Here is a 6,155-nt window from a genome sequence, read left to right on the forward strand (position 1 = left end):
CCTTGTCCCTAAGGGTGGCATTAACAATAGCTGGCTTATTTACTATTGCTTGTGTATTCGAATTCCACTCTGGTTTTTTGCAAACACTTCAGCTGACGGGCATCTTGGCCTGCTAGTGTGACAATGGCCTTGCACATCTATGTTGGAATACATAATAGCTGGCTGGTCCACCACTGGTTGCATGTATGGTGGCTGGCTCTCTGCCAGTGGATTGTGCATCATTGCTGGTTGGTACCAGTTTTTGTAGGCTATAAGCTCCTATTGCTGTTTGACCATATTTAAGTGGTATGTATAATTGATCTCTTGTGATATCTTTTGACATATTTTTTTGCCCTGTATTATGTATGTACATTCTTTTCTTTTTAAATATATCTAAATATGACTATTCAAATACCACCTGGTCTTGCTGTTTATTTGGTGTGCAGGCCCTTTTTGGTTAACATTGTTCTGTGTTTGGCCTTATATGGGGGCCTTGTAAGGGCTTTGTTTGCACCCATATGCTAACTATATTGTATATATCTTATACTAGAGTGCCCTCCATTTGAAAATATTTTCTATAAGCTTCTGGCATGCCTGATTTTGGATTGTGATCCCAGCTGTTGGCTGGTTCAGTAGCTTCTATGTATGGTCACCGGTTTGGTTCAGTTTTTGCATAAACTGTATCATTGTGCAGCTTGAGCTGTAGTGGCCTCTGCTTTTGTGGGTGTTTTCTAGAACTGTAATTGGCTTGGGTCCCATTGCTTGCTTGTGTAGCAGTTGGCTGGGGCAACAGCATAGCTTACTGGTAGATGGCTTTAAGTCACATTGGTTGGTTCAGCAGCTTATCCTTGTGCTGTTGTATACCCAGTTTAGATTTGGTGGTTGGTGGAGCTACTGGGCTGTACCAGCTTGGCTCTACAATGGTTACAATGATATGCTGATTTATGATAACCCAGAGTTGGTGTTCATTTAGTTAAGTCTTCATTAGGTATTATTAGCCTGGAGTTAGTGGATCTTGGACTGATCTCTGGTGTAGAGGTGACTCCGGTCAGCACTGGTTTGAGTTGCTTCCATTAAGATGCAGGACCAGGCTAATGTGGGCCAAGTCTTTTTAGGGCCACTTGCTATTGCTGAGGATCGTGTGTTTCTCCAGCACTGGTGATAGATGCATTCAAGTTGTGTTTAGTTTCTGATCTAATTGATTTCCTGGTGGTTTCTAGGGTGTTTTAGTTCTGAGATGGCTATTGCCATCATTCTGGTTTTGTCCTAAGGCACCTTTTTTGTTTTAACAGTTGCAGGATTTTTGTTCTTCCCCAGGTGGGGTTTTGTCAGATAACCATATTGCAGGTATCCCTCTAGTCACTGAGGGAACCTTTTTAAACAGAATATGTTTATTCTTAATCTGCAATGCTTGATCCTCAAGTACCGGTCTCTGTAATTTTGTGGTTGATTTTGTAGCTCTTGTTAATCGTTTACCATATCCTAGGACATGTTCTTGTGCCTTTTATCTACCCTTTTCAGGAGATATACATTTATCAGCTCCCCTGTTGGATGGATGTGATGCTGGCCTTTTCTCAGGGCCTCCCTAGCATCAGTTTGGTTTTTGCATTATGTTGGTTATTCCCACCCCTTGTTTTCGGTGCATGGCTTGGTAGATCCAAGGTGTACTGACATGGAGGGACGTAGAAGAAATAGAGAATTTTACTTACCTACTTGACGTAAATTCCTTTTCTTCTAGTCCCGACATGTCAGTACAGGGTTTCCCATCCCAATTATTTATTTTGGTTACTGTACTGCTATGGCAAAAGTATAACTGTGGTGAGGAGGAAGTCATGTGGTCTTATAGGTCATGATTCATTTTGATTGGCTATGTTATAGGTCCTACCTCCAGGTCTGGGAGGGGCAATGCCCCAGGTGTACTGACATGTCGGGACTAGAAGAAAAGGAATTTACGTCAAGTAGGTAAGTAAAATTCTCTATATTCTTTAATTAAAAAATGTGTACAGTTTGTTGAGAAACCTGACTGTTTTCAGTGAAATTCTCCCTTCATTTACTTGCTCTGACTGCGGAGGATAGGGAACTTCAGATGGTTCCTAACTGCTCTGCAAGGAAAGGATCATACTTTCAAATTGCAGGGGGGAGGGACTTCCCAGAACTTGAACAAGTTTTTGTTTGTTTCCCTATAGAATAGCTGGCGACCATGTAGAGATTCATATATGCAGCAGTCAGAGCAACTAAATGAATGGGGGATTTCACTGGACACAGTAAGGTTTCTTAAAAAAAACTGTACACATTTTTTAATTAAAGTATATTTGGGGATAGGTTTATTTTGCAGTTAATAAAATAAAAATTATATTTTGTTTTTGCCTTTACATCCTCTTTAATGTTTCCAACTCCAGCTGCAGGGACAAAGATCATAGAGCCAGATTTAAACAGATAAACTGAGATTTTATTTGTCGATTTTTTTAGCTGCAGTCATTGGTTCTGGAGAGTTGGAAAAATTTTGTATTAAACAAAAACTATAAAATTTGCATCAGATTACATGACAACACAGGACCCAGTGCAGTCTGCATATTCTGATTATTAATTAGTCTTTTGAAGGCAGATATTATTTGCTGCTTTGATAATTTATGACAATCCCTAAGCAGCAGCCCAGACCACACTGAGCATGTCCATGGTCTTAGTCTTGCAAAGATGTTTAACAAAGTACAAGATGGTGACCCCTGTGGCCAACTTTGAAAGCATAGATAATTTGTTTAATAAGGCCTCTGGTGCAGTAAGTTCATGTTTATATTTAGTATGCAAAATACAGCATTTCTAGCATTATTCCATTTTAGACTTTAGTTTCCCTTTAATGTACAGAGAAGCTGTATAGATTTGAATCTTAGCTCTATCCTAATAAAACAAACTGGGTAGGCTGGTTTTGGACTGAATCACTAATTGCTAGAACATCTCAAATGTCCCACCAAAACTTGGAGGTCGGTGTGTAAGGGTTTAAAGGGGTTGTTGACCTTTGAGCTAACTTTTAGTATGATGTAGCGAGTGATACTCAGACAATTTGCAATTGGTTGTCATTTTTTATTATTTAAGGTTTTTGCGTTCTTTATCTTTTTATTCAGCAGCTTTTCAATTTGCATTTTAAGCAATCTGGTAACTATGGTCCAAATTACCCTAGCAACCATTCATTGATTTGAATAAGAGACTGGAATATGAATAGGAGAGGACCTTACTAGAAAGATGAGAAATAAAAGATAACAATAACAATACATTTGTAGCCTTACAGAGCATTTGCTTTAGAGATGGGGTCAAGCTGGAAAGAGTCAGAAGAAAAAGGCAAATAATTATAAAACTATAGAAAATAAATAATGAAGACCAAATGACAAGCTGCTTAGAATTGGCCATTCTATAACATATTAAAAGTTAACTTAAAGGCGAACCACCCCTTTAATATCATGTTATTTCAATAAACATTCAAAATATTCTATTTTTTTGTTGTTAAACCAAGAGAAAAAACAATACAATTGATGTAAGTACTAACATTTTACATGTTTTATATTTAGTAAACATCACAAATGTGACCCAAAAAAGGCAAGACACAACCTCTCCAGGGCTGAAGGCTAGCCCACATTTAGTGTAAAATGTATTAATAAACACAGATCCATGTAAAAAAATAAATGCAAAAAATTACAGCAGTTAAAACTTGCCGGGTGCCACAGAGTTTAAAGGAAATTGTCAAGGAAGCCCCTTTGGTTTGACCATCTGTGGGGGCTTCAGTGTAAGTTTAGACAGCTAAGGGGGTCCTTAACCATATGAGGGAAGCAAGCCATTTTAAAAGTAAGACCTCCGTAATTCCCTAGTTTAGCCACTAGTGTGTTAAAATATAAACATTGGAGCTCAGGATCCACTCTGTAGTATCCTTAGAAAGCCTATGGGGACCTTCCCCATAGGCTAACATTGAGCTTCATTGGGTTCAGGTGGCGAAGTAGGGGGTCGAAGTTTTTTTTAAAGAGACAGTACTTCGATTATCGAATGCTCGAATATTCGAACGATTTTTAGTTCGAAATCATTTGATTCAAAGTCGAAGTCGTAGTCGAAGGTCGAGGTAGCCAATTTGTTGGTCGAAGTAGCCAAAAAAAACATTCGAAATTCAAAGTTTTTTTTATTCTATTTCTTCACTCGAGCAAAGTAAATGGGCCCCTTAGTGTCTGTCTGACATGAGAGCCTTTTTTTACAATTTCTCTGTATTCCCTAACTTCTGTATCTCTTTCATCTTTCATTGTTTTTTACTTCTTTGTTTGTGTTCCTTTTCCAAAACTTACTTTAACCTCACTATTACCTCCAAATTAGTATCTAAATTTCTTTCCTACCTCTGTTCTATAATCCTTCAGTGCTGGACTGATAACAGCAGAAATTCAGTTGACTATAAGTGTTAACCTTGCAAAGAGAGATTATATCCCATTATCACATGACAGTATTAATATCACACACATTTTAAATTATGTCATGCAGTGTTACTTTTTGCAAAATACACGGTATTATGTCATGTGTGACAACGCATCCCATCTTTTTTGGCATTTTTTTTATAAAAAAACCCTGCAGTGTCGTTTTTATAATGTGTTAATGGGAATCTAAATTTACTGTAATTATACTTGAATTAGTAGCACACTTCTAATATGTATTTTTAACTTTTATCCATTTTAGACAGACATGCTTAAAAATATATGATTAATACTGTGTGTTAGATGAAGAAAGTAGCACTTACTTGAGATATACCGTATTAATATAGTTTGTAACATGCCATGATCTCATATAATTAAGTATTTTTCCAATACAGATTATCACTGTGTTCATTTCAAAACAGTGTTGAATACTGTACATACAAAACAAAAAAAATAGAGGGGAAAAAGGGTTAATAAAAGGTCAAACAAGAAGAAATCCATCTATTAACAATAGTCCAATATTACACTGCAGAGTCACTTCTTTCTTCCCTTTCATCTTAATCATAGTGATTACTCTTTTTGGAAGCTCTCTTAAATTACAAATTTCCTAAAATCCCAGAGAAAATTGAATAATTTAAATAATCAAATATTTTTTTTAAAAAATTATTTATTTTCTCTCTATAATAGAACAGAACCTTGTACTTGATTCAAACTAAGATACAAGTAATCCTTATTGGAGGCAAAACAATCCTATTGGGTTTAGTTAGGGGCCCATTCACTAAGTTCGAGTGAAGGAATAGAGGAAAAATAATTTGAATGTTTTTTTTGGCTACTTCGACCATCGAATTGGCTACTTCGACCTTCGACTGCGAATCGAACGATTCAAACTAAAAATCGTTTGACTGTTCAACTATTCGATAGTCGAAGTACTGTCTCTTTAAAAATTTCTTCGACCCCCTAGTTCGCCACCTAAAACCTACCGAGGCCAAAGTTAGCCTATGGGGAAGGTCCCCATAGGCTTGCTAACAATTTTCTGACCGAAGGATAATCGTTCGATCGATGGATTAAAATCCTTTGAATCGTTTGATTCGAAGGATTTAATCGTTCGATCGAACGATTATTCCTTTGATCGTTCGATCGAACGAATTGCGCAAAATCCTTCGACTTCGATATTCGAAGTCGAAGGATTTTAATTCGGCAGTCAAATATTGAGGGTTAATTAACCCTCGATATTCGACCCTTGATACATCTGCCCCTTAATGTCTAAATTATTTTTAGTAGTCTTCAGCTATGCTAATTTCATTTTTTTTAAAATTTCTTTATTTTCGATTTTCAGGGGTACAAAAAAAAGCTATGCTAATTTCATTATTTGGAAAACCCCAGGTCCCGAGCGTTCAGGATAACAGGTCCCATACCTTCATTAGGGATTCATTAGCCGGAAATGCATTACCCAGAAAGCTCTGAATTACAGGAAGGTTGTCTCCAATGGAGACAATCAAATAACTCAAATTTATAGAAAAAATTTCCTTTCTCTCTGTAATAATGAAAAAGTACTTTGTACTTGATACTAAATAAGATATAATTAATCCTTATACAAGGCTAAGCATTCTTATTGGGTTTGATTACTGCTTCAATGATTTTTTTGTAGACAAAGTATGGAGAGCCAAATTATGGAAAGTTCCATTAAAAATTATGTAAATTTATGCCATCTATGAATTGTTCTTATGTCAAACATAG

This window comes from Xenopus laevis, chromosome 6L (genome assembly GCF_017654675.1).
Source record: "Xenopus laevis strain J_2021 chromosome 6L, Xenopus_laevis_v10.1, whole genome shotgun sequence".
Taxonomy (NCBI): domain Eukaryota; kingdom Metazoa; phylum Chordata; class Amphibia; order Anura; family Pipidae; genus Xenopus; species Xenopus laevis.